Consider the following 9,328-nt stretch of genomic DNA (forward strand, 5'->3'; position numbering starts at 1 on the left):
TCATAAATTATTATTATTGACATTACCCTTGAGGTAAAAGGTTAGGAGGCGAAACTATAAGCCCCTATCTTTCTCTGTGTCCGATTAAAACTTTGAACCCATAAATATCACGTGAATGTTAGCAATTGTGAAAGATTAAATGATAGTTGAGTATGGGGAGTATGCTGAACCAAAGCTCTTACATAGACCCTTCCTGAAAATAAGATGAATTGCTATTTTTTTATGACTAATTAAGAGCATGGTTTGTTAGTTTTTAAGAAAGTTTATGATCTATACTTTAACATGTGAATAGCTTGTTACTTGATCATGAGAAGTTTTATGAGTTGAGCTACTGTAATGATATATAATGATGCTAGAAAAAGTGATTGGAACTATCATTGATCAAACTCATGCACTTGCTAGCATTCACACTTCATAAATTATTTATTTTATCATTTACCTACTCGAGGACGAGCAGGAATTAAGTTAGGGATGCTGATACGTCTCCAACGTATCTATAATTTATGAAGTATTCATGCTATTATATTATCCATCTTAGATGTTTAATGGGCCTTTATATGTTGTTTTATATGATTTTTGGGACTAACCTATTAACCTAGAGCCTAGTGCCATTTTCTGTTTTTTCCTTGTTTTTGAGTATCGTAGAAAAGGAAAATCAAATAGAGTCCAATTGACCTGAAAATTCACGGAGATTTTTTTGGACCAGAAGAAGCCCACGGAGTACTTGAGATGGACCAGGGGAGTCCCGAGGCCACCACAAGGGTGGGGGCACGCCCTACCCCCTGGGCGCGCCCCCTATCTCGTGACCTCCTCGGGGACCCCCCTGACTTGTTCCCGACTCCAACACCTCTTATTTATACCGAAACTTCCAGAAAGAAATCTAGATCTGAAGTTCCCCACCGCAAGCCTATGTAGCCACGAGAAATCAATCTAGGCCCTCTCTGGCACCCTGCCGGAGGGGGACATCATCACCGGAGGCTATGGAGGAGGATCCCGGAGGGGCCATCATCACCATGAAGGCCATGGACCAGAGGGAGAAACTCTCCCCATCCAAGAGGGAGGCCATGGAGGAGGAAGCACAAGGGAGAGAACCTCTCCACCTCTCTCTCGGTGGCACCAGAGTGCCATCGGGAGGGGAATCATCACCGCGGTAATCGTCTTCATCAACATCACCATCCTCATCTCTTTTACGCGGTCCACTCTCCCGCACCCCGATGTAATCTCTACTTGAACATGGTGCTTTATGCCACATATTATGATCCAATGATGTGTTGCCATCCTATGATGTTTTGAGTAGATATCCTTTGTCTTTGGGTTGATTGATGATCTAGATTGGTATGAGTTGTATGTTTTATTTTGCTGTTGTCCTATTGTACCCTCCATGTGGCGCAAGCGTGAGGGATTCCCGCTGTAGGGTGTTGCAATATGTTCATGATTCGCTTATAGTGGTTTTCTTGAGTGACAGAAGTATAAACCCGAGTAAGGGGGTTGTTGCGTATGGGATAAAGGGGACTTGATGCTTTAATGCTATGGTTGGGTTTTACCTTAATGATCTTTAGTAGTTGCGGATGCTTGATAGAGTTCCAATCATAATTGCATATGATCCAAGAAGAGAAAGTATGTTAGCTTATTCCTCTCCCTCATATGAAATTGCAATGACGATTATCGGTCTTGTTAACAATTGCCTAGGACAATTCCGCACACCGATCCATCATTATTCCACACTCGCTATTTATAATATTTAGTAATATGCTCTAACTTTATGATAACATCACCTACTTTTATATTTTATCTCTCCGATACCAAGAAAAGTTATCCTCTCCATACCCAGAATGTAGTTTTATTTCTCGTTTCTAGTTGGAAGCAAACGTTCGGTGTACATAGAGTCATATCAGTGGCAGATAGGACTTGAGAGAATATTGATCTTACCTTTAGCTCCTTGTGGGTTCGACACTCCATACTTATCACTTCCACCTTTGGGAATTGCTATGATGATTCCCTGCACTTGGGGATTATCAACAGACTCGCCTTGAACCCGAGAATATATATCGTGTGGCAAAGGGAACAAATGTGTGATGTATGGGTTCACCCAACTAGCTTCATCGGACACTTGGAGTCGGCACGCTTTGCTAGAGGACGCTACTGACCAGCTGAGTCGGATGTGATATGACTCGCAACCAAGTGAACGGGAACCTAAGGGGCCACACAATTAAGGGAAGGAACCTGTGAGGCCCGATCCGACTCCACGAGTCAGAAGTGATCCTACTCGGACTTGGATCCAGGCCGAACAGATTTTGGGCTTTAGGGTCCATGCGAGGCCCAAGTGTTGAGCCCGCGACGGACGCCTATATAAAGTGGGGGTGCAGCACACTCATGCGATTGATTGCTTCCGCGCTGTCACTAGGGTTTGCATGTGTTGCGAATAGCCTCCTCCACTCGACGCCAACTGTGTGATCAGACCTAGCAGTCCACCGCATGGTGTTCCTCCTGCACGCGCGGATATCGTTAGAGGTGGTGCACTTGCGCTGCTCCGGCGAACCTGTACACGGGAACCGATGACCGGCTGTTCGAGGGAGATCGGACAAGGAGGAGACGAGCCACGCAGACGCGCTGCCCCAACTCTTCTTCCACTACATGGCACTACGCGTCTAGTGGGAACGATCTGGATCCATCTCCCGTAGCATGTTCTTGGTTGTTCTGCACGTAGGAAATTTTTAATTTGCATTCGACGCACCCTACCGTAGAACTCAATAGTTACACCGTTGCATAGAGGGGGAGAAAATTATTGTTGATAGCAGCGAGGTTATTGATGTAGATCGCTGGCATGATGGTTCCCATGGCGGCGCTCCAGCGCTGCCGGGAAAGAGCCCCCCTCCTTTTTCTTGCTTGGCCTCCCCCTAGATGGGAGATGGATACCTCCTCTGGTCCTTGATCTCCCTGACCCCCGAGGGCATGAGCCCCTCTAGATTGGCTCTCTCTCTCTCTCTCTCTCTCTCTCTCTCTCTCTCTCTCTCTCTCTCTCTCTCTCTCTCTTTTCTTCTCTGTTTCACATTCCTGTTTTTTGGCCGAACACCATTACTTAAATATCCGAAAATCCGTAACTCCGATCTGGCTGAATTTTTAGCACGATCCCCCCACGATATAAGCTTCCTTGTGGCTGAAGGACACCCCAACCGACCTTCTAGGTGGCCACAAGGCGCCTGCGCACGCCTTGGAGGGTAGGGAGGGCACTCCTGCCTTGTGGAGCCCATGGGCCTCCTCTAGCGTTGTTTCTTGCTCCCAAAATTCACATATATTCCAAAAAAATCCATAAAATTACATCACGTTTGGACTTCATTTGATATGGATTTTCTGCAAAATACAAAAACAGGAGCCTGCACGGGGCACTAAATTAATATGTTAGTCCAAGAAAATCATAAAAATTGTTGCCAAAAGTAAGTGGAAATAGTAAGATAATGGCATGAAACAATAAAAAATTATAGATACGTCGAAGAGGATCAGTTGAGCTACAAAAAATATTGTGTCCTCGATATCTTCACCTAGTGCCTAAGAGGTGCTTAAGTGCCCTAGGCGTCGCCTAGGCGCGAACATATAGTTTTGACTATCAAATTGTATTGGGGATATTATAGGTGTATTTATATCAATTTAGATAATATAGGTGAGTAAACTACCAGTTATTGCAATTGGAACGTGGCCAATTTGGTTCATCGGTGGAATATGGCATGATTTCGCACTTGAGTGGACAATTATTTGCCTGGCATGCTTAGAGTTCCACTTATGCTCTAGGTGATGGGTTTGACCATTGCCTAGCACCTAAGAGTGCCTAAGCACCTCCTAGGCATTGCCTTTTTGCAATAAAGCTTCCTCCTTTGACTCATGATTGAAAAGAACTAAGATTGAGTCGACCATGATAACTAGCCGCAGAGAAGATGCGTTGCCGATGACATAAGTCGATCGCAGGGGTTGCTCGGGAGACGGTTCTGCAGACGTTTCGAGAGCAATCTTGTAGTGGTGCATGTCACCACCTTGTCGGAGAGAGCTCCAAACAAGAAGGCACAACCTTTTACCAAATAACATGCGGAGGTGAGGAGCCCAGCCGCGTCAGATGTGAAGTCCACAGAGTCGAAGAGAAAGTTCTACCCATGAACGATGGTCAAACCATTACAACATTAGTAACATGGTTTTCACATCTAAAAGCTTTAGGGCCCCTGTGTCGCCCTCCCCCTAGGGCGACTCGAGCGGAACCCAGAATCCTAGCCGCCACCGCGAACTCCCTCCTCCTCTCCCTCCGCCGCCGCCGGGCTAAGCCCGGGGACCGACGGCGGTGGCGGGGGATCTCCTCTCTCTCACGTATCCGGGGTGGGGCGGACCCCAAGGCATGTGGTGGTACGGCCGATCTGGGATCTGCGGCGCGGCGGATGGCTGCGGCAGGCGACAAGAGGCCGGCCCGTCCTCGGACGGCGAGCTTGGCGCGACAAGCGGCCCAGTCACGGGCGGCGGCTAGGGCTGCAGGCGCAGCGGCTGGCCCTTCGGGTGGTGGCGGTCGGCTTGGCTGTGGTGGCGTGCATGCTGCCTTCAGATCGGCGACGGTAGCATGGAGGGCCCGGTGGTCTCGTCGATGGTACCTCCGATCAGATCTGTTCTGATCAGTGCAGCTAGCGGTGGTGGTCATCTCTTCCGTCAGAGGTGGTCGGCCTGAGGTTGGGTGTTCTGATCTTGGGATCCGTCATTTAGTACCGGCTGCGAGTCGGGGAGACGTAGTTGCTGGTGAAAACCGAGCCGATGGCAGCGTTCCGTGTCGTTGCCTTGATGAAGGCATCGTCATGTGACTAATGTCAACCCACTCGTACTGCTCCAGGGGAAACCCTAGGATCTGATCTTCCAGATCAGACGATGGCGGCATTGCGGTGTCATTTTTCCCTTGGGAGCATCGTTTGTGGAGCAGCGCTGGAAGATAGAGGCAGGAGGTGGAGCTGCTTCGTCTTGCACAGTGCTTCGATGGAAATGTCAAGTCATTCCTGGCCGACATGTGCTATGCTTTGTCATGCCTGTTCGATAGGTGCTACGCACGACAGATCTTCCAAAGAATTCAAGCTGTGCCGACTGGTGGTACATGGTGGCATGGTGCTGAGGTGTACCGGCGGCGACCGCGACCTGCTGAGCAGTTCGCACGGAGGGAGGTGGTGTCGTTTGGCGCCTTGGTGGCGTCGACGTTAGCTAGACCGGACAAGGTTGATGCGTCAGTACAGCTCTGAAGATGGAACAATGGCAGTTGGCGGCGGCGGCCTCTGAGAGCGCGCCAGACCAGTGTATGCCTCATACCCGGCAAGTGGCTTAGTTGAGGCCTCAGTTTTTAGATGTTATGTTTGGCTGCAAGGTCTGTTTGGTATTATACCCAGACTATCAGCATCCCTGCATCAACTGGATAGGAGTAGCGACAGTTGTTGTCTAGAAGGTGGCTTCAGACTTACTGTTGTATTTCTTTATAAGGTCTTTGTGAATAATTAATAAAGTGTCTGCATGCATCGCTCATATTGAGTAACATGATTGTATTAGGAAACATAGGTTAGACTAGCAAATATTCTGGCTTGCCTTGTACTCCAAGTAGATCATGTACTCCTATATATATACCCACGAGGCTCAAGCAATACAACAATCGATTCCACCAATCTCTCTATTCCTTCCAACATGGTATCAGTCTTACCTCGATCCTAAACCCTAGCAGCTGTCGCTTTCGCACCCGCACGGCGCCCCCGGGGCGGTCGGCCTCCATGACCGGCGCCGGGGGCCACGTCACCCGTATCTAGGGTTCGCCCGCCGGTCATGTTGACCGGTTGCCCTAGAGAGTCTTTTTCCCGATCCTTTGATCCGGATTTTTCTCTCTCTCGTCGGTCGTTTTGATCGGTGTTTACTTTTAGGTTTTCCAATCTAAGACCGGTTTGCGTCGAACGCCGCCGCCGTCGACCCCGCGCCTCTACTCCAACCTCACGATGAATACAACCACGACCGGCCTATTCTTGCACTGTGCAGCCTGCTGCAGCACGTCGTTTCTTCGTCGGCCACTGTCATCTTGTTTGGATTGGAATTCCTCATCAACCACACATCCATCCAGCTTGGAAGCAGCACATCTTACGTGCACAGGTGCAGCGGCTGCTCTTGACCCGCCTCAAAGCTTCAATCGTGGCAGCAGGTTACGTGCGCAGGCACGATCGCCGCTAGCGCGTCCTGCGTTGGCCCGCGCCGTGTTGCCTCTGCTGCTCAGATGTTCCGCGCGGGTGTTTGGCTGCTCATGCAGCTGTGCTGATCATCCGATTGTAGGCTGTAAATCTGCATGCTGGCTCTTCAATCCATGTGTATTTGGTCTGATCAACCGAGAACACATGGAACACTCTATCATCACAGCGCGGTCGGTCTGATCAACCGCTTGCGCACGACCTTGCAGGATTCCATGAAAATGGTCACCGAGTACGGTGCGCAACGGACTCCCGCTGCGTTGTCCCATCGATCTGCAGCGTCGTCGTCCCGTGGTTCTTCTTCTGACTGCACCTACCCGCGTTACCGCTGCGTCGTCCTTTCGGACCATAGTGCCGCGGCCCGCGGTCCACCGCCGCCCCGGGGCCGACCGCTCCAGACCGTCCCCATGGCTGCACCGATCCTCGCATCGCCGCTGCGTCACCCCGTTGGGCCGTAGCGAGCGTGACACGCGGTCCATACCGCCGTCCCAAGGCCATCCCCGAGGTTGCATCGACCCGCGTTTAGTCGTTGCACCGCCCCTTCAGGCTGGAGCGCCGTGGCTCGCGGTCCCTACGACCGCCCCGAGGTCTTCCGCCGTCGCCCTGACCTGCCCGCCGCCGCTGCATCGCCCCTTCGGGCTGTAGCGCCGCGGCCCGCAGTCCACCGCCATCGTTGCGCGTCGACTTCTCATGGTATGCGCTGCGCCGCCTCCCTTGACGCGGGAACAACATCGTTCGCGTCGGTCTTCGTCACACTGTTGGGTTCTCCTCGCCTACTTCGAGCACCGCCGCCGCCGCTCTCCTTCGGCCGCCGCCGCTGCTACCCCCGTAGCCGACCTCGCCGCCCGTCCACCTCCCTTCGTCTTTGTCCAGCACCAGCCCGTCGCCAGCTTCGCCGTCATCTACCCCGACCACCGTTGGTGACATCGGCCCCGTGCCGATGGATGCCGTAATCGTCGTCGAGTTCTTCTCTGCTGGCCTTTCCGACTTCTTCGACATGGCGTACAGCTCATGCAGGTCCCAGTCTCCGCGTGCCCGGTGCTGGCAACGCCGCGCGTGCCTTCGTCCACGACATGTCCCCGGGACTGGCAAGCCTGGTGCGGCGCTCCGTCAACTTCGTCTTCGACCGTCTCCGCATGCCCGGTGCTAGCAACACCGACGCGTGCCTTCATCTACGACATGTCCCCGGGTTTGGCAACCCCGGCGCGACGCCTCATCAACACCATCTTCTCCCCGGCGCACCACTGCGCACATGCTAACTCGGCGCCCCCTTGTGCCCGCGGCTTCATGGCGACTTCCTCGACACCGGCCACCTCGACTCAACATCGACCACGACATTCTTCGCACGGCTACCTCGATCACGGCTCCACCACCCACTCTCTCGGCTACATCGGCAAACGACACAAAGGGCTACCGCCTGCTTGAGCAACCTCGTCGGTTTCCACTCCAGCCACGACTCCGCGATGTGTCGACCGTTACGACTGTGCGGGGTGTCCGTCAGCTTGCCGTCGGATTCTTCTCCAGTCTCACCGTCTGCGTCGCTACCGTTGTGACTGCGGGGGGATATTGAGTAACGTGATTGTATTAGGAAACATAGGTTAGATTAGGAAATATTCTGGCTTGCCTTGTACTCTAAGTAGATCATGTACTCCTATATATATGCCCACGAGGCTCAAGCAATACAACAATCGATTCCACAATCCCTCTCTCCCTTCCAACAGCCCAGATGCAAAGGCCGGGGGTTCTCCTCCTTTTCTAAAAAAATGAACGATGTTGACGAAAAGTACGTCAGAAGGCATCTGAACCACACTTCCGACACGCGCAACCCCTACCTAGCAGGCCAACTGTCATGGTATCCACCCGAATATTCGTGTGAGAGTAGCGGAGACGTCGGAGATTTAGATGGTTCACACGAGGAGATTTACATAGTTTCAGGCTCTCAGGATGTAATACCCAACTTTCTGTTTGCTTGTATTGATGATCTAGCCTCATAAGAGAACAAGGGTTTATGTGTCCAAGGAGTCGATCCCAAGACCGTATAGGGGGTTTTACACCTCAGACGATGGGATATGCAGCAGAGTCCTTGTCTTACGCCTCAGAAAATATCGTAGAAACTATATTTATGAGAAAATAGGGACGGGTGTTAAATTACCCGGTCGGAGAGAGGGGAGATCCTGTTGGCTGGGAAGTTGCGTACGTAGGAAAATGTGGTAGCTCTCCTCTCTCATTACATACACAATTTTCACATCCATCAACCCGGGACCTTTTCTATGTGTCTTTGGTGACAGCAACATTCCACACCCATTCATCTATTTTATTGGGCAGACATATCTCACATTCTCACATGCATGTTGGGGCAGGGAATATGTTGTTGAGCTGTAAACCCTTGGCACCACTCTAAATGAGATAATATAGCTACAGCCGCATACACCTTCATACCCTCACAGAACTTAAGATGTAATTATGTGGTTTCCAAACTTAATTCTATTTGTTGAGCTAGAGCGAACGTGCCGACCAGTTAGAACCTTGTTATCTTATAGCTAGGTACAGCCTACCATTTTGATGCGATGAGAGAGAGAGAGAGAGAGAGAGAGAGAGATGACAGGGAGTGACAGAGTTCTGTGGTAATGTTTGGCTGCATGGAATTTTGACAAACATCTCGTGAACTCAGACTGTGGTTGAGGATTTGTTTGTGTGCGTACAACTACGCATAGATTGGCAAGTACCCACGTTAGGCCCATATGGGCATAACTTACGTACTATGTCTTACCTTTTGTCTTTCTCCTCTTTCCATGAAATTGACCTGCCCTGTTTTTCTTTCCGTTACATGAGTGAAAGTTGAGACCCTATCTCCACCGAGAAAAGTAATAGTTAACACGAGGGAAAAAGCTTTGCATAAAAAAACTAGAGAAAAACTAACCAAGGATCCATGTGTGTCGGCAGATCTCAAATAACCTGAACGTTGAAAGGCAGGAATATTATTTAGGCCAACGCTAGGCGCCGGTCGACCGGCCCAGTTTCGGCTGGTCGCCGCGCGTACGTTGGATTAAGCAGCTCTGCGTTGTTAGATTTGCTCCGCGTCTTGCTGGTTTCCT

The sequence above is a fragment of the Triticum dicoccoides genome, chromosome 4A (assembly GCF_002162155.2).
Source record: "Triticum dicoccoides isolate Atlit2015 ecotype Zavitan chromosome 4A, WEW_v2.0, whole genome shotgun sequence".
NCBI classification, from domain to species: domain Eukaryota; kingdom Viridiplantae; phylum Streptophyta; class Magnoliopsida; order Poales; family Poaceae; genus Triticum; species Triticum dicoccoides.